Source organism: Scyliorhinus torazame, chromosome 13 (genome assembly GCF_047496885.1).
Source record: "Scyliorhinus torazame isolate Kashiwa2021f chromosome 13, sScyTor2.1, whole genome shotgun sequence".
Lineage (NCBI taxonomy): Eukaryota > Metazoa > Chordata > Chondrichthyes > Carcharhiniformes > Scyliorhinidae > Scyliorhinus > Scyliorhinus torazame.
Window position 1 is genome coordinate 71241830 of NC_092719.1, and position 20548 is coordinate 71262377.

Genomic DNA, 20548 nt, shown 5'->3' on the forward strand with positions numbered 1-20548 from the left:
TGCTCACCCACTCTGATGCACCCTCATTCTCAGTTCTTCTTTGGCTAAGGTGATAAACTGTCCCATTGTTCACCAAGTTCCCAGGTGCCCTCTCTGCATCATTATTAGCTTTCACTTTTCTGGCAACTTTATGGGCAGAAAATATTACAATCCACATATGCTTTAACAAGTCTAACTAATGAGGCCCACTCCAGCAAAATCTGACCCAAAAACTTGTTAAATGACAAAACTTTGTATTTATATCCTGTCTCAGTGGGTAATGTTTGGCATTTGAAACTGAATCCTACAGTCCATATTCACTTGGCCCAAGCTGAATAAGCTGATCTCACTGCAGCAAATTTCTTTCTACTTATTACTCCGAGAAAGTGCATGTGCCAATGTAGGTTAAAGACTCAGCTATGCTACCTTGGTTTGAAAAGCCTGTCAGTGCCCACTCTCTGGGCTCACATATGCAAACTGTCAGTTGAATCAGATGCTGGAGGCAGATGATGTTGAAGCATCGTATCCTCTCAAAGGTCACTGCCAGCAGGACAAAAATACAACTGGAAGAAAAATGAAATTTATGAACAACCCTTTTATTAGGTAGAATTACTGTCACGGGAGTACAATTGCACCGTTGTCGTATTACTGGCCTAGTAATGTAGAGGTCGGGAGTAATCAACCAGACGCATGACTTTAAATCCCACCACAACAACTGGGAAATTTTAATTCAGTTAATGAAATAAATTTGATTAAAATTCTTTCCATTGGTAGAAGGATTGAGAACCAGAGGGCACTGATATAAGATGAATGGCAAAAGAACCAACACTGACATGAGGAAAATCATCTTTGCAGCTAGAAGTTAGGATCTGGATTACACTATCTAGGAGTGTGAAGGAGACTGATTTTATTGTGCCTTTCAAAGGGCATTGAATAAGCACCTGAAGCGAAGAAATTTGTAGGGTTGTGAGTCAAGGGTTGGGGCGTGGGGTTGACTTATTTGCTCTTGCAGAGAATTAACACTGATAAAAATGACCAAGTGGCCTCCTCCTGTGTTGCAGCCATTCTCATCTGTCATCAGTAATGGTGGCCACAGAACCAGTGGGTTGTCATAAAACTAATCTGGTTTGCTGTCTTTAGGGAAAGAAATCTGTCAAGCTTACTCAACTTGGTCTGTCCCTCGCGAGGACGCCGTGGATGGGAGACCCCCACGAGGGCAGTGGTGGTGAGATTCCACAGGTTCTCGGATAAGGAGCGCATTCTACAGTGGGCCAAGCAGACACGGAGCTGTAAATGGGACAATAGCATCCTGCGGGTTTACCAGGACCTGAGTGTAGAGGTGGCCAGGAGGAGAGCAGGCTTCAACCAGATCAGGTCGATCCTTTTTAAGAAAAAGGTGAAGTTTGGACTGTTCTACCCAACCCGTCTCTGGGTCACGCATGAGGATCAGCACTTCTACTTCGAGTCGCCTGAGGCCGCGTTGGACTTTGTGAAAAAGAAAGGGCTGGTAGTGGATTGAGAACTTTTGAACTTGGCTGCAACTTCATGTTTTTGTTTTTTCGTTTTGGTTCTCTGTTTTTGGAAAAGGTGTCTCGTTTTGCGCTTCATGGAAGATGTTTGTGATGCTGTTTGCAGTGATTTGGAACCAGCGGTAGAGCTGAGTGAGTTGAGGTTTTCATTTGCACTATTGGGGGATGGAGGTGTGCTTGTTTTGATCTGGTGTGTTTCTGTTGGGCAGTTGTGTGGGGATTGTTTGATGTTGGAGTTTGTTTGTATGAGCGGGGGGTAGGGTGGGGAGGGAACAATAAGTGGGAGACTATCTGGCACCGGGGATGGGGGCCACCAAGCTAGCTGGGCGAGCTAGCTCTTGGAAGCGCAGTAGGGGTTGTGCATATGTTTGGTTTAGTAAAGGGGTTGGGTTACAGGATGGTGTTACTAGGGGGGGGGGGGGCTCGTGAATGTTCTGCTGCTGACGAGGGAGGGACTTAGGCTGAGGGACAGAGAGGAGGTTGGGGGCAGGGGCTCCCTGGGGATGGACCGGTGGAGGCGTGGAGCACGGGCTGGAGGCAGGCCTAAAAAAGGGGGTGGCTGATCGGCGGAGGGTGGGGTGCGCAATGAGCCCCCCAACTAGGCTGTTCACCAAAATGCTTGAGGGTTAAATGGGACGGTCAAAAAGGCACGTGTGTTCGCGCATCTTAGGGGATTGAAGGCGGACGTGGTAATGTTGCAGGAGACGTACCTTAGAGTAACGGACCAGGTTAGACTGAGGATAGGCTGGGTCAGCCAGGTCTTTCATTCGGGACTAGATTCAACGACTAGAGGGGCCGCGATTCTGATCAATAAGCAGGTGGTGTTTGAGGCGGATAGAATAGTCTCAGACGTGGGAGGTCGGTACATTATGGTCAGTGGGAAGATAGAGGGGGTGCAGGGTGGTATTAGTAAATGTGTATGCGCCAAATTGGGATGATGTGGAGTTTATAAAGAGGATGCTGGGAAAGATACCGGACCTGGACTCGCACAGGTTGGTTATGGGAGGGGACTTCAACACAGTTATGGACCCTGGCTTGGACCGGTCAAGCTCGAAAATGGGCAGGGTGCCAGCAATGGCAAAGGAACTAAGAGGGTTCATGGAGCTGATGGGGGGGGGGGGGGGGGGGGGGGGTGGATGGATCCATGGAGATTTGGACAGCCGAGGGTGAAGGAGTTCTCCTACTTATACGTGCATACCCGGATTGATTTCTTTATTTTGGGCAGGGCCTTGATGGCTGGGGTGGTGGACACTGGGTACTCAGCGATTACAATCTCAGACTATGCTCCGCACTCGGCTGACCTGCAGCTTAGTAAAGACAGTAACCAGCGCCCGCACTGGACGTTGGATGTGGGACTTTTGGCGGATGAAGGGGTGTGCGAGCGGCTGAGGAAATGTATTCAGAGCTACCTGCAGGTCATTGACACGGGGGAAATTTCAGCAGCGGTGGTGTGGGAAGCACTGAAGATGGTGGTCAGGGGGAGCTGATCTCGATACGGGCACATAGGGAGAAGGTGGACAGGGCAGATATGGACCGACTGGTAAAAGAGATACTACAGATTGATAGGAGGTATGCGGAGACCCCAGAGGCAAAGCTTTTAAGAGAACGGTGGAGGTTAGAGACGGAGTTTAGCTTGCTGACCACAGGGAGAGCGGTGGAACAGCTGAGAAAGGTGAGGGGGGCGATCTATGAACATGGAGAGAAGGCCAGCAGAATGCTTGCACAGCAGCTTGGGAAGAGGGAGGCAACTAGGGAGATGGGAAAAGTAAAGGACGGAGATGGGAACCTGGTTGGTGATTCAGTAGGGGTGAATAAGGCGTTTAGGGATTTCTACAGCAGGCTGTACAGGTTGGAACCCCCTACGGGTCCGGAGGGGATGAGACACTTCTTGGAGGGGCTGAATTTCCCAAAGGTGGACGGGGAGTGGGTAGAAGGGCTGGGGGCCCCAATCGGGCTGGAAGAGATAGTGGAGGGCTTGAAGGCCATGCAGGCGGGTAAGGCCCCGGGTCCGGACAGGTACCCAGTGGAGTTTTATATTAGGGCCGGTGTTGTTGAGGATGTTCAATAAGGCAAGGGAAAGAGGGGTGTTGACACCGACTATGTCACAGGCGACGATTTCGCTGATTCTTTCGCGGGACAAGAACCCGGAGCTGTGTGGGTCCTACAGGCTGATCTCCCTGTTGAATGTAGATGCCAAGTTGCTGGCCAAAATCTTGTCCTCCAGGGTCGAGGATTGTGTTCCGGACGTTATTGGGGAGAACCAGGCGTGGTTTGTTAAGGGCAGGCAGTTGGTGGCCAATGTAAGAAGGCTGTTAAATGTGACCATGATGCCCCCGGAAGGTAAGGAGGTGGAGGTAGTGATCGCAATGGATGCAGAAAAGGCTTTTGATTGGGTAGAATGGGACTATCTGTGGGAGATACTGGGACGGTTCGGATTCAGGCGGGGCTTTATTGACTGGGTCAGGTTACTGTATCAGGTTCCTGTGGCAAGTGTACAGACAAATAGGACAACATCGGACTATTTTAGACTGCACTGGGGGACGAGACAGGGATGCCCCCTCTGCCCACTGTTGTTTGCGCTGGCTATAGAGCCGTTGGCAATTGCTCTGAGAGCCTCGAGGGGCTGGAGAGGACTGGTCCGAGGGGGGGGGGGTGGAGCACAGGGCTTCGCTCTATGCGGATGACCTGCTTCTGTATGATTCGGACCCAATGGAGGGGATGGAAAAAATCATGAGGACTCTAGGGGAATTTGACCGGTTTTCGGGGTATAAGCTTAATATGGGAAAGAGTGAGATGTTTGTGGTCCAGGCAAAGGGACAGGAGAGGCGACTGGGAGAGCTGCCGTTTAGGTTAGTAGAAGGAAGCTTTAGGTACCTAGGCATCCAAGTGGCGCGGGAATGGGACCGGCTGCATAAATTGAATCTGGCCCGGCTGGTGGACCAAATGAAGGACGATTTTCGGAGATGGGACGTGCTTCCGTTGTCTCTGGCTGGGAGGGTGCAAATGGTGAAGTTGACGGTCCTCCCGAGATTGCTATTTGTATTTCAGTGTCTCCCCATCTTTATTCCGCGGTCCTTTTTTAAGCGGGTCAACAGAGTGATCACGGGCTTCGTCTGGGCGAGCAAGACCCCGCAAGTAAGGAAGATAATACTTGAGCGGAGTCGGGGAGAGGGGGGCTGGCGCTACCAAATTATAGTAACTATTACTGGGCGGCTAATACAGCAATGATCAGGAAGTGAGTGGTGGGGGAGGGGTCGGCATAGGTGCATATGGAGACGGCTTCCTGTAAGGACACCACTTTGGGGGCGTTGGTAACTGCGCCTCTGCCGTTCCCACCGGCACGGTACTGCACCAGTACAGTGGTGGTGGCGGCCCTGAGAGTTTGGGGCCAGTGGAGGCGGCATGTGGGAGCATCGGTGTGGGCCCCAATCTGTGATAATCACCGGTTTGCCCCGGGGAGCATGGACGGGGGGGTTAGGCGGAGAGTGGGGAGTGAGAGGATGGGGGGATATGTTCATAGAGGGGAGCTTTCCAAGTATGAGGGCGTTGGAGGAAAAGTTTGGGTTGGCGAGGGGAAACTAATTCAGGTATCTGCAGGTGAGGGACTTCCTTCGTAAACAGGTGTCAACCTTCCTGCTCCTACCGCTAAGGAGGAATTCAGGACAGGTTAGTTTCCAGAGGGTGGGTAGGAGGAGGGAGCGTCTCGGACATTTATAAGGAGCTTATGGGGTCGGAGGAGGCGCAGACCGAGGAGCTGAAGCGCAAGTGGGAGGAGGAGCTGGGAGGTGAGATAGAGGATGGCCTATAGGCAGTAGAGTCAACGCGTTCGCAACATGTGCCAGGCTCAGCCTAATACAATTTCAGTTTGTTCACTGGGCGCACGTGACAATGGCCCGGATGAGCATATTCTTTGGGTTGGGGACAGGTGCGCAAAATGTGCGGGAGGACCGGCGAACCATGTCGACATGTTTTGGACATGTCCAAAGCTTAGGGGATTTTGGCAGGGGTTTGCGGACATCATGTCCACGGTGTTGTCATAAGAGTCCAGAGGTGGCGATTTTCAGGGTGTCAGTAGACCCGTTAATCCGGGAGGAGAAAGAGGCAGACGTTCTGGCCTTTGCTTCCATGGTAGCCCGGAGACGGATTCTATTAGCATGGAGGGACTCAAAGCCCCCGAAGTCGGAGACCTGGCGATCGGACATGGCTAGCTTTCTCTGTTTGGAGAAAATCAAGTTCGCCTTGAGAGGGTCACTGTTAGGGTTCACCCGGAGGTGGCAACAATTCGTCTACTTCTTTGCGGGAAATTAATCGTCAGCAGACGAGGGGGGGACGGGGGGAGAGTAGTTCAGATTAGAGTAGGGGGTCAATAAGGGTCGGACCTGTACGAGAGGTAAATAGCGTTTGCACTATGTTTATGATTTCATGTATATTGTTTATTTTGTTGTTGTTACTTTACCAAAAATACCTCAATAAAATGTTTATTTAAAAAAAAGAATAATTAATCGGGGGAAAGCCAACTTTAATGGGGTTGGAACGGATCCTGGCCAAATAAGTTGGAGTCAAAGGTTGGCAGGAAAAACAGTGACTGAACAATGGGATACCTTCAAAGAAGAGGTATTTGGTCACAGTCAAGGTACGTTCCCTCAAGGAAAAGAAAAAATAAACAAAGTCAGAGCTCCGTGGATGACAACAGAGATAGAAATTAAAATAAAGAAGAGAAAGTGTGCTTATGACAGATGTGCGGTAGAAAATACCATTGAGAACCAGACCAATTATGGAACGTTCAGAGGGGAAGTAGAAAAGCAAATAAATGAAGCAAAGAGGGAGTATGAAAAGAGACTGGCAGCCATCAAAAAAAGGGCACCCCAAAGTCTGCAATAGATATATAAACTAAAAAGGTTGTAGAATGAGAAACAGGCTATTTAGGGAACAAAATAGAGATTTACACACTGAGGCAGAGAGCATGGCTGCAGTATTAAATGCATGCTTTGCATCTGTCTTTGCCAGAGAAGATGCTGCCTGGCCATGGAGAAGGAGGAGGTACTTTAGACACTTGAAGGGCTTAAATTGATGATGAGGTGGTATTGGATAGGCTGCCTGTACTTAAAGGTGATAAGGCACCAGAACCAGGTGAAATTCATCCAAAGGTACTGAGAGAAGTGAGAGGGGAAATTCCAGAGGCAATTGTTATGGGCCAGGATTTAGAGAACCCCGAAGTGTATCATGGAGTTCACCTGACCCACAACTTTTATTAGATTGTGGTATGGGGAGCACAATGCCCACTCTACAGATGTGGTACAGCAAAAGTGGAAATCCACCACCAGCCTTTTCTTTTTCACAAAGTCCACCGCGTCCTCAGGCGACTCGAAGTAGAAGTGCTGATCCTCATGCGTGACCCAGAGACGGGTTGGGTATAATGACAGGATAGTTCTTGTGTTCCTGGGATGGCTTCGAGTTGGCCATTTGCTTATGTTATCCGCATCAACCTGTGAAATATTTTGAAGTCTGCAAAACCTTTTGCTGCAACTTTGTTTGATCTGTTCTTTTTGTAAGGGCCACGAAGAATCCAGCACGAGTTTTAAGGATACAAAGTAATAACGTTTATTTACTATAACAATATATACATAACAGTAGCAGTAACTTCCCTTGCTACCTTCTCCTTCCTGCTGGTTCCTGAACTGGCCAGCTTATTTATACTAGGAGTTTCTCCGCCCCCCTCATTGGGGAAGTTCATACTCCCACAGGATTGTGGGATAGTCATTAGTCCCCAGCCAATCGTAAGTACGCAGGTTATAACATCCCTCCCCCCCATAGTCCAAGGAATCCACCGAAGACCCTGGCGAAGGAAGGCGTCGGACTCGTTTGGCCGCAGGCCGGACGCCATTTGCACGCGGCGCTGGATCAGGCGGCGTGTAACGAGACGGAGACCGGCGCTTCCGTGATGAACGGCGCGGTTGTACATCCACGGCCTGTGGACCCGAGGATTCCCCCTCTGATGCATCCTGTGTCTCCATCTCGGAGTCAGAGTCTGCTGCCTCCGTCATGTCAGCGTCTCTATCTCCATTCGGTCCCTTAACGACCTGCGCAGGCTTCGAGTGAGGCACCAGTGGAAGATTTTGAGGACTACCTTCCCTTGTCTCTGGTCTTTGCGGCTGTTGAAAGGAGCTCCGGGGGCGGGGAATCTTTTGAGGGGATGATCTTCTGGACCGGACGTGGTCTACATGTTTTCGCTGGAGACGACCCTGGGCTTGCACTTGGTAAGATATAGGGCCCGTTTGGCGAAAGATGGGGCAGCACGGTAGCATTGTGGATAGCACAATTGCTTCACAGCTCCAGGGTCCCAGGTTCGATTCCGGCTTGGGTCACTGTCTGTGCGGAGTCTGCACGTTCTCCCCGTGTGTGCGTGGGTTTCCTCCGGGTGCTCCGGTTTCCTCCCACAGTCCAAAGATGTGCAGGTTAGGTGGATTGACCATGCTAAATTGCCCTTAGTGTTGGGTAGGGTTACTGGGTTATGGGGATAGGGTGGAAGTGTGAGCTTGGGGAGGGTGCTCTTTCCAGGAGCCGGTGCAGACTCGATAGGCCGAATGGCCTCCTTCTGCACTGTAAATTCTATGAAATTACACCAGGAACCCATTGGGGATTACCAGCAAAATTCCGCACGAATACTGGGTCACCGGGCGCAAACTGCCGAATCGGACGATGCCGAGACAATCCCTGTCCCTGCCGTTCTTGTGTGCGGCGTACTTTTGCGCCAATGTCCGGGAAGACCATACTAAGGCGGGTGCGAAGTCTTCGGCCCATTAGGAGTTCTGCGGGAGCTACCCCAGTCACTGCATGGGGGGTGGTCCTGTACGTAAACAAAAAGCGAGCCAGTCTCGTGTCCATTGATCCGGAGGACTGCTTCTTTAGGCCTCTTTTGAATGTTTGCACTGCACGCTCTGCCAACCCATTTGAAGCCGGGTGGTAAGGGGCAGTGCGGATATGGCGGATGCCGTTCATCTTTGTAAACCTAGCAAACTCCTCACTCGTGAATGGAGTGCCAATATCCGTGACCAGCACCTCGGGGAGGCCATGCGTACTAAACGATAAACGCATCTTTTCAATTGTTGCGCAGGACGTTGTCCCCTGCATCTTATGCACCTCCAGCCATTTGGACTGGGCGTCAATTAGTAGAAGGAACATGGATCCCTGAAAAGGGCCTGCAAAATCTGCATGTAAGCGTGCCCAAGGCCGCCCTGGCCATTCCCAGTGATGTAGGGGCGCGGCCGGCGGAAGCTTCTGATGCTCCTGGCAAATGGAGCAGTTTTGGGCCACCTTCTCAATGTCGGTGTCAAGGCCTGGCCACCAGACATAACTCCGGGCCAACATTTTCATCTTGGTCACGCCCGGATGCCCATTGTGCAAGTCTGATAATATCAGCTCCTGGCCTTTTTCCGGGACAATCACACGCGTCCCCCACAAGAGGATGCCGTCTTCCACGCTGAACTCTGACAGCTTGGAGGAAAATGCCCGCAACTCGCCTGGGAGCTGTCTATGCTGCCCACCATACAGGACTATGTGCCGAACCTTTGACAAGACTGGCTCCGTCTGGGTCCACTCACGGATCTGTGATGCCGTGACAGGCAAGGTGTCCATAAAATTTAGGGTTGCAACCACCTCACCGGTCGTGGGGATCGACATGGGGCCGGTCGATAAAGGCAATCGGCTCAGTGCGTCAGCATTTGCTATCTGCGTACCTGGTTTGTGCTCCAGAGAATACCCATATGCAGCAAGCAACAAAGCCCAGCGCTGGATCCGTGCAGAAGCAATGGGCGGTATTGGCTTATCCTCTCTGAAGAGTCCCAGCAGGGCTTATGATCAGTCACGATAGTGAAATGGCGGCCGTACACATACTGGTGGAAGCGTTTCACCGCGAAAACCACTGCCAGGCCCTCCTCCTCGATCTGCGCGTACTTTTTCTCCGCTGCAGTCAATGTACGGGAGGCGAAAGCTATCGGTCGCTCAGCCCCGTTCTCCATCTTGTGGGACAGGACGGCCCCAATACCATACGGGGATGCATCACATGTGACAAGCAAAGGCTTTCCCGGATCATAGTGGGTTAGTAACCCAGACGACGACAATTGTTGCTTTACCCGCCGGAAAGCGGTTTCTTGCGGCTGACCCCAAACCCAGGTGTGATTTTTCTTTAGCAGCAGGTGCAAGGGGGCCAGCGTAGTTGCCAGATTGGGGAGGAACTTCCCGTAATAGTTTACGAGACTGAGAAAAGAACAAAGATGCGAAGTGTCAGTCGGGGTGGGGGCATGTTGAATTGCACGCACCTTCTCTGCAACGGGGTGCAGACCCTCGCGGTCCACCCGATAACCTAGGTAGACTACTTCTTTTGCCTGAAATACGCACTTTGTGTGACGTAAACGGACTCCAGCCTCCGAAAGGCGTCTAAGGACAGCCTCCAGATTTTCCAAATGCTCTTGCTCCGACATCCCTGTAATCAACACGTCATCTAGGTAGACAGCCACATGTGGTAAACCTCTCAAAATGCCCTCCATAACACGTTGAAAAATTGCGCAGGCAGAGGATACTCCAAAGGGCAACCATGTATATTCATACAGGCCCTGGTGTGTATTAATTGTTACATATGGTCAGGAGGCAGGGTCCAGTTCCAACTGCAGGTAGGAGTGACTCATATCTAATTTTGTGAATGAGAGTCTACCTGCAAGTTTCTCGTAGAGATCCTCTATGCGAGGCATTGGATATCGGTCGAGTCGGGAAACTGTATTCACTGTAAGTTTATAGTCGCCACACAAGCGAACTGTGGCATCTGGCTTCATTACTGGTACAATTGGTGCTGCCCAGTCAGCAAAACGGACGGGCCTGATAATACCCAAACTCTCCAAACGAGTGAGCTCCCCTTCTACCTTCTCGAGCAAGGCGTAAGGCACTGGGCGCGCCCGGAAATAGCGCGGCGTGGCTCCTGGTTCAACTTGGATACGGGCTACGGCCCCTTTTATTTTCCCCAAACCAGGCTGGAATACCTCTGGGTATCGTCCTAGCACCTCAGTCAACCCTCCAGAAACTGTTTGGAGGATGTGCTGCCATTGCAACCGCAAATGGCGCAACCAGTCCCGACCCAACAGGCTGGGCCCATGGCCACGCACTACGATAAGTGGGAAACGCCCCTCCTGGCATCCATAGACAACAGGGGTCATTGTAGTTCCTGCAATGTCCAGTGGTTCCCCCGTGTAGGTGGCCAACCTGGCCTGTGAGTCAGTTAATGTAAGGGTCTGTATACCCTGCTTGATGCGGTCGAATGTCCTCTTGGGCGATCACGGAGACCGCTGCGCCAGTATCCAACTCCATCTCCAGCGGGTGGCCATTGACCCGTACTGTCACCTTAATGGGGGCCACACGGGGAGCTGCCACACAATGCAGCTGCAGGCAGTCGTCCTCCGTCTCCACGTCCTCAGGAGTGGTCGCCGCAGGTTCATCCACATGGAAGGTACGGCCTCTGGGCTGGTCCCAGTTACGGCCCCTGGGCTGGTCCCAGTTTCGGTCGGAACAACGGCGCCCCTGGCGTCCCCAGGACCGCCGTCCGCGACAGGGTCGGCGCCTACAAGTCTGACACGGACATGGCTCCTCATCCATTGGCTCTGGAGAAGGCTCCCTTCGGGGAGGAATGTCCGATGGCCACTGGCGTCAGTCCGGTCGTTGCCTCGCCCAAGGTACCGCAGGAGTGCGGGGGGACGTTTTTGGGTGGAAAGGGTTGCGCCCCAAGGCATGCACTTCCATTCCCTGTAGCTCCTGTACTCCTCGCTCTGCGCTCTCTCGGGACAAGACTATTTGTATTGCCTGTTGAAAAGTCAATGTTGGCTCCGCTAACAACTTCCTCTGGGTTGCTGCATTGTTAATACCGCAAACCAAATGGTCGCGTAACATTTCTGACAAGGTCTCACCATAGTCACAGTATTCCGCAATCCCGCGTAGCCTGGATAAAAAAATCGGCAAGGGATTCTCCAGGGGTCCTCTCAGCGGTATTAAACCGGTAACGCTGGACTATCGTGGACGGGGTTGGGTTAAAGTGTTGCCCCACTATATTCACAAGTTCATCAAACGTTTTGGTGTCCGGCGCAGCTGGGTATGTAAGGCTCCTAATCACCCCAAACATATGCGGCCCGCAGGCGGTGAGCAATATGACCACCTGGCGCTCGTTTTCAGTGATATTGTTTGCCCGGAAATAGTAACGCATCCGTTGTGTGTACTGGTTCCAGCTTTCCAGCGCAGCATCAAAAACATCCAAACGTCCGTACAGAGGCATGGTATAATAGAAAACAACTTCCAACCTGTATCCAACAAAAATCCAGGGAGGTGGCTTCAGCAGTGTAGACAGCTATTCACTTTTACCTTCGTCGCCAGTTTTGTAAGGGCCACGAAGAATCCAGCACGAGTTTTAAGGATGCAAAGTAATAACGTTTATTTACTATAACAATATATACATAACAGTAGCAGTAACTTCCCTTGCTACCTTCTCCTTCCTGCTGGTTCCTGAACTGGCCAGCTTATTTATACTAGGGGTTTCTCCGTCCCCCTCATTGGGGAAGTTCATACTCCCACAGGATTGTGGGATAGTCATTAGTCCCCAGCCAATCGTAAGTAGGCAGGTTATAACAGTTCTGTAGCCTGTTTATCAAGAAAACTTGACCACATTTCCCAGCATCCCTTGCTGGACACCAATTTAGGTGGCCACAAATCATTATCTGGCTTACTTCTGATTGTGTTGTGGGATGTTTTCCAGCCAGTTTTGCTTGACTTGTTCTACAAAGTGCACTTTCCAGTGTTCATGCCTTTGAGGAGAATCTTGCAATCATTGAATCATTCTTTTAAAGTGGTCCATGTGTTGAAAGTCTGTGGACCTCTTTAGTTGTCTGGACGGAGGCATGCTTGACGAAGGCATGCTTGTTATGCATGCCGGCAAGGAATTCAAATTTCCCTGGCATTTGTTCTTCAATCGAGGGTTCTTCATTGAATTTCAGTTTTGAGTATCTGGTGAGCAAACTTCCTTTCTGTAGAGTTTGGATTCAGTTGCCAGGTTTGGAATGTTGCTGTCAGTGTATGACTATTTTTGTATTGGTCTCATCAAACCACCTTGGTATCTTTCAGTGGTGTGTCTGAGGATTTATTGGCATGTTGTTTGAACTGCAAGAGCCAAATATATCCTGTGGCTACAAAAGAAGGTCAATGACTGGGTATTCTGAGGTTAGAGATTCATCTTGTGACTTGCCCCTCTCCCGCTCTGAGATTTTATCACTATCTTCAAACCACAATTTGAGAGTGTCTTGGAATGCCACCACTCGCCTGGACAAATACATCTCTCCAACAGCACGCAAAAAACTTGAAACCATCTGAGACGAAACAGCCCACCTGATTAGCATCCTATCCACCACCTTAAACATGGACTCCCTCCTCCACTGGTACACCCTGGCTGCAGTGTGTGCTATCTCTAAGATGCCTTCTGAAACAGTGGTTCCCAACCTTTGATCTGTCCAGGCAGACCATTTGTATTATAAAACTCTTGAGCCACACCTCTGATATTCCCCAACTGAGCTGCCTTTTATCTCTAAAACCTCAAAAGTACATCAACGCACCATTTAATGCAATTCTCATGAGGTCACAAAGTTTTCAATTGATATATTAGCACCATTTGCATGTGGAAATAATATTTTTATTCAAAATGTACACAATTTAGAGATGTTTTCCATTAAGGGTTTCAATTGTATCAGTCTTTTAAGTCTACATTTCTCAATGTGAAGGTTCATAAATGCAGGAAATGTTGTGAGCAGCATCTTACCAATAACAGTAATGTAACACCTGGATCTGCCTCTGTGACAGTGTGTCTTAATCTGGGGAGGATTTGATAACCCAGATTTGTACAATGTCAGTTCATCTGGGCATGACCAGAATTTACATGTCTCCCTGCTTTTGAGGTTGGACATCCAACAGTGGGCCCTCCCACCAAGTACAAGGGGAAACCCTCTGGTGTTCGGAAACATCCACAATTTGGAATTAGTCGATCTGGGTCAGAGATCGGAAACTCTCCGAATTGAATAGTGCCCTCACATTACTTGGACATGCTTTGGGGCAATCTAGTCCTGTGGTCTGTTCCAGAATCCATCCCACCTAAAGCCTGGATTGTTAAGTGGGCTAAACTTCCATCAGAGAAATGTTCAAGGATGAATGTGGAACTCTGAGGAATTAAAACTATTCTTCATGTATGGACACAAAATGTTCTTGTCTGGAGCTCCAACCCAATTTAAGTAAACAAACCCTTTAATATTCTTGCCAAATCATTTGAGGAAAAATGAACTTAATCCAATGTAACTCTGATAAAAACAAGATCAGACAATTCTGCAGATACTCATCAGGACAAGCATCATCTGTGGATGGTGAAACGGCGGAGTAAATGTTTCAGGGTGCTAACTTTTCATTAGAACTTTAGAACATCAGAGATTTACCAGGATGTTGCCTGGAATGGAGAGTAGGTCTTACGAGGAAAGGTTGAGGGTGCTAGGCCTTTTCTCATTAGAACGGAGAAGGATGAGGGGTGACTTGATAGAGGTTTATAAGATGATCATGGGAATAGATAGAGTAGACAGTCAGAGACTTTTTCCCCGGGTGGAACAAACCATTACAAGGGGACATAACTTTAAGGTGAATGGTGGAAGATATAAGAGGGATATCAGAGGTAGGTTCTTTACCCAGAGAGTAGTGGGGGCATGAAATGCACTGCCGGTGGAAGTAGTTGAGTCGGAAACATTAGGGACCTTCAAGCAGCTATTGGATAGGTACATGGATTACGGTAAAATGATATAGTGTAGATTTATTTGTTCTTAAGGGCAGCACGGTAGCATTGTGGATAGCACAATTGCTTCACAGCTCCAGGGTCCCAGGTTCGATTCCGGCTTGGGTCACTGTCTGTGCGGAGTCTGCACTTCCTCCCTGTGTCTGCGTGGGTTTCCTCCGGGTGCTCCGGTTTCTTCCCACAGTCCAAAGATGTGCAGGTTAGGTGGATTGGCCATGATAAATTGCCCTTAGTGTCCAAAATTGCCCTTAGTGTTGGGTGGAGGTGTTGACTTTGGGTAGGGTGCTCTTTCCAAGAGCCGGTGCAGACTCAATGGGCCGGGTGGCCTCCTTCTGCATTGTAAATTCAATGATAATCTATGATTAATCTAGGACAAAGGTTCGGCACAACATCGTGGGCCGAAGGGCCTGTTCTGTGCTGTATTTTTCTATGTTCTATGTTCTAGAACTGGACGTTATTGGACATTGAAAGGGCTAAACGAATTATTGAACCAGAAAGAAGTGGGATAGGGGGAAGATCAATTAATGGAAACTACCCCATTGGAAAGATAATTTGGAAATCGTGCCAAAAGAAGAATGCTCCAATTGTCCAGGAATATTACAAATGTAACAGAATGTAAATGTGGGTAATCCCTGGGTGTGTTGAGAAACCCTTTAGCCGTGCATAGAGAGGGAAATCACCAAGCCAAACACCCAAACCACCTCGTTCCCAGTGGCTCTGGTTTAGCCATTTATCATTTGCCGAACACTCCCATGAGTAATTCATGGTTACATCTTAAAAGTTGTAAATCACCAATAGGCAGGAAACAACGTGACTAATCAAATTTCTCATTGCATGTAAAAGTGGACTAGCGTATATGGAGCTTGGGAAGCTCCAACCTACCTGATGAACAGCTGCTGTACGGTGGTCTGGCCATTTCCTGCCACCAGGTCCAGCTGGAATTTGTGTCCAGTTCCTGCCATTTACCATCACTGTAGGAACTCCTTTCCCTTTCACCAGTCCTGGGCTGAGAAAGAAAACTATTTCACCAAACTGTTTCGAATTTACGTTCCTGCTTTGCTTTCAAGTGGACCCAACGCTGCTATTTTACTTTCTGTAAATTAGAAACAAGTTTGGTAAAATTCTACAGTGCAGGACTAAATTAAGAAAGGGTTCCAACTTTCCAGGGAAGAGAATAAAAATATATGAATGGAGAAACCTGGGCAGGATTTTAAGAACCGAATTCTGCACAATAATCCAAGAAAGTGCAGGAAAGTAATAACCCAGTCGCGGTCCAGGAAGGTAATAACCCAGTCGTGGTCCCACAGCATCATGTTTTTAGTGTCAGGATGTGTAACTGTTCGTACCCGAAGTTAACACATTTGTGTTTTGCAGAAGAAGCACTGCACGGGTATCAGACCAGAAACTTACAATAGTTTTCTTTCTCAACCCAGCGTTGGTGAAAAGGAAAGGAATTCCCACAATGATGGTAAATGGCAGGAACTGAACACAAATGCCAAATGTGTCCTTCCAAATTTATTAGCAGGACTTGGTGGAGGGAAATGGCCCAGACCACTGACTGCAGCTGTTCGTCAGGTAAGCCGGAGCTGCCCAAACATGGGCTTCCTGGGCTCCGTTTATGAGAATGTCACATCAGAGGCAGGGCTGAGTGGAACCAGCCCACAGCAGGGTTCGGCTCACTTGCACGGTTCCTGCGGCACATCGATTGCAAACCATTGCTCTAGAAATTCACAAAGGCTTCTTCAACGACATCTTCCAAATAGGAGGCCTCCACAGCCTTGAATGACAAGGGCAGCAGGTGCTTGGGAAGACTACCACCTTTATGTCGCTCACCATCCTGACCTGGAAGTATACTGTCATTCCTTCATCATTGAGTCAAAACCTTGCAAAATTGTGGGAGTACCTTAACCATATGGATTGCAGAGAGTCAACAAGGCAGCTAACCATCACCTTTTCATGGGCAATGAGAGATGAGCAATAAGTGCTGGTATTGCCAGTAATGTTCCATACCGGTATGGGCAGCACGGTAGCATTGTGAATAGCACAATTGCTTCACAGCTCCAGGGTCCCAGGTTCGATTCCAGCTTGGGTCACTGTCTGTGCGGAGTCTGCACATCCTCCCCGTGTGTGCGTGGGTTTCCTCCGGGTGCTCCGGTTTCCTCCCACAGTCCAAAGATGTGCAGGTTAGGTGGATTGGCCATGATAAATTGCCCTTAGTGTCCAAAATTGGCCTTAGTGTTGGGTGGGGTTGCTGGGTTGTGGGGATAGGGTGGAGGTGTTGACCTTGGGTAGGGTGCTCTTTCCACGAGCCGGTGCAGACTCGATGGGCCAAATGGCCTCCTTCTGCACTGTAAATTCTATGATTATACCATGAATGAATGGGGGAAAAAGTAGTGATATGCTGGCTGAAATTAATATTGTGGAAAAAGTGTGAAGTAAGTATATCATCGTGTATTTTATTTCTAGGATTAAATAGAGATTGTTTTGTGACGCAGATAATGTCAGAATTTTTAATCCTTTATGTGGGAGTGTCAGCGGCTGCTGACGTAATCGACGCATAGGAAAATAGTGCCCCCACAGCACAGGCCTGCCCGCGGATCGGTGGGCCCCGATCGCGGGCCAGGCCACCCCAGGGCCAGATCGCCCCGTGTCCCCCCCCCCACCTCCCCACCAGGACCCCGGAGCCCGCCCACGCCGCCAGGTCCCGCCGGTAAGGGGCCTGGTTCAATTTACACCGGTGGGACTGGCATAGAAGCAGCGGGACTTCGGGCCATCGCGGGCCGAAGAATCGCCGGGGGGGGGGGGTCCGCCGACCGGCACGCATGATTGCCACCCCGCCATATCTCCGGTGCCGGCGGGGGGGGTCAGAGAATCCCGCCCCTGGTTCCTAAGATCCACTTGATGCAGAAGAATCTGGCTAAAATCAAAGCCTGGGATCACAGCGTCCTGACTCACAGGCTGCATCAACTTTCAGGCTTAAAGGCATATTCCAATTATGGGTCCACAAGCCAAAATAATAAAATAACATAAAAGAAATGGGACAATGGAAATAAACACAAAGGAGTCTTACATATCATCCCTTTAGAAGGGTGATATATCATTGCAAGGACATTTCATCACAAGGTATGAGACACAAACCGCACATCCATTCATCCTTCCTTTCCCACTGCATAAGTTCCCCCAATTTTTATGTAAGCCACTTATCAACACATAAATATCAACACTTAAACTTGTGACAGTACATCCGTAACAATGCCCCTGCCCGGCCCACCGGCTGTCAACCAACCAATCGATCCGACTCCCTCCAAACCTGGTTCCTAAGATCCACTTGATGCTAAAGAGTCTTGCTTTCCAGGAATATGCACAATTTTTACATTGAAAGATTGCAACAATAAACTCCCAACAGAACAATCTTGTGTTCCGAGTTTTAAATTTTTTCACAAATGCAAGCGGATTATGGTCAGTATAGTCTAGGCTTTGCTTATTATCATTCCAGACATAAACCTCAACATGATGAAGAGCTAGCAGCTGTGCTAAGGTTTCCTTCTCAATGGTGGAGCACTTTCTTTAGCACAGACTTAGTTTCTTTGCAAAGTATCCCACTGGCCTCTTCCTGACTTATCATCCTGTAACAATGAAAATAGGCTTTATCTGAATTATATGAATTATAATTATGACATCTCAATGGCATTCCATTTGAATTTAAGACCATAAGATGTAGGAGCAGAATTAGGCCTTAAGGCCCATCGAATCTGCTCTACCATTCGATCATGGCTGATATGTTCCTCATCTCCATTCTCCTGCCTTCTCCCCAAAGCCCCGATCCCCTTATTTATCAAGAAGCCCATCTGAATCTGTCACATGTTTCCTACAGTATAAACAGTAATCTACACTTTGGAAGTACTTAATTATCTGTAGAACATTTGAGGATATTACAAGGTCATGAAAGGCAACACATGAATGCAAATCCTTTAATTATAACCTCTCTATAGTAATAATGCTGCAGGGCATTCACTGGCTGTAGGGTGCCATTACAATGCAAAATATTGGCCAGACAATTCCCAATATAAATGTGGACTTTGGATTTAAGCCAAAAAAGAATCTCCCGTGTTTGCAGAGTTAAGATTCTAATTTAGCATTTATATGCCTAGATTTATTATAGGTCTATACAGTGAACTAAAACCTAGATTGTAGAAATCCACAGTATTATTAAATCAATTTCACTGGCAAAGCGTTTTTTCATACACTTTACTGGTGTTGGTTGAATTTCATTTACAAGCATACACCTACATGTTATACATGATGGGTTGTTGCTGCCTCTCTTGGCAAAAAAGCAGCTAGTGTGCCAGGTAACCTGTGCTAAATATTCAAACCTGTTGCAACACTGTTGATTTTAATGTGTTGCTAACTTAATAGTATGTGTTGAATAGTGGATAAGATGCATTATATTTACTGACTGCAATATGCTGTTTGTACTCAGAAATCTAAAAATAGGCATTGTTCCATGCACATTTATTATTAATTTCTGTTGTAGTTGACGTTTGCAAGGTTTAAATCTTCAATACTTAATTCAGCTTTGTGGCAAATGATGTCATCTATTTGGCTAACTTCCAGATGTTTCTAAACAAACAAGACAACTATAGAACAGAAAATACATTTAATTAGCATTTGTGCATGATAGTGTCTGTATGCTGCCAGCTCAGTCCAAGTACAAAAATAGCCGATAATGGAGCATTTCTTCCTTTAGGCAGTTCATGCAACATTGTTTGTCTATTGTATTTTGTTCCATTACTGTGATCTACCATGCATTAGAAAATTACAATGTGTCTGTTCCTTGGGCTGACTTGTACCTCATTGTTAGCTGTCACCTAAAGGGAAAAATTGTAATTTGTTCACTCTTTGCGTTGAAGTATGTTGGTGTCACTGCCACTTGTCCCACTATACAATGCAGATATGGGAAGAAGATTGTGATGTGGAATACAATGCAGATATGGGAAGAAGATTGTGGTGTGGAGCAGATGGAGACTTGTGTCTGAGATTGAATCTTATCAAAAGTCCCTTATACATTGCAGTCTGGTTCATGAGAGAGTGATAACTAACCTCCATGGGTTTTCTGCTTATGTTCTAATCTGCCCCAAGTCTGTAAAAATATTGGGGCGGATTGGGTGCAAGCAATGTCTTTGCACATGTGCTGTGCCCAGAAGTTGAAAGCATACTGGTCGTAAAAACTATTTTTAGCAGAGTTCATTCCATGAAATTGTTTGTCTGTTTCACCACGGAAGAGTAATGGTGAAGTGCATTTTTGAAACAACAGTGCAGTAATAAAATGGATTTCCAGTTCCATTAACCATACAGGGAATGGATCATTTCTCTTTAGCCGTGCCATAAACTTAGCAAGAAGAGACCCTCATATCTCCAATCAGCTGCATTTCATAACAGTAAAGCTATCCTTAAGTCAGGATGATGTTTTTTCAACATTTCCCAAGATAGAAAATAAATTGCATCTAAGCCAAACAAACAGTGGCCCAGTTCATACCTTGACTTCTTTACTCTGCTTTCACACATCATTAACTTTCTGTTATAGCCTGTTTCCTATGGCACATGCTCCCAATGTGATTTGAAATGTTGTTGGTATTGCCTTCAATGGCAAACATTTTCTGTGTTAAACTGCAGCAGCTGTTCTGGTTGTGATGTCTTGAATGCATCAAAGTTGAATTGTATTACTTCTCTACATTGCATAGTGCTCTTCAGTAAGAATTAAAATGTTTAGGAATGAGTTACGGATGCACTGAAGATGTATTTTGTTGTGGGTCGTAACACAGTAAGAGTAAAATGGTTGTTCATGATCTGACCTGACTCATTTCTGTGGTACAGATTTGTTCTCTGGTTGGTATATTGTGCTAATCTACCAGGTATTAAAATAAAAGCTGAAAACACTAAAAGCTCTGAGCAGGTCAGGCACACAGAGGAACAGATTCATTATGTATTTCAGCAGAACTGGTATTGGTTTATTTTTGTGCTAAGTTTTTTTTCCTTTTTCCATTCTCTTTCCCCAAAGTATTACCTATGATGAATCCTCAACTTCCTATTTAACTTTTTACTTTGCCACAATTGCTGCTGCATCAACTTGGCAGTGGTTAGCACTGCTGCCTCACAGCACCAGGGACCCAGGTTGGATTCTGGTCTT

General features: G+C 47.9%; 1 protein-coding gene across 13 annotated transcripts in view; it reads left to right on the forward strand.

Annotated features, from left to right (window-relative positions):
- Positions 1–20548, forward strand: part of plekha5 (pleckstrin homology domain containing, family A member 5) — a 525939-nt gene that overhangs the window by 411683 nt on the left and 93708 nt on the right. The window lies entirely within an intron of this gene.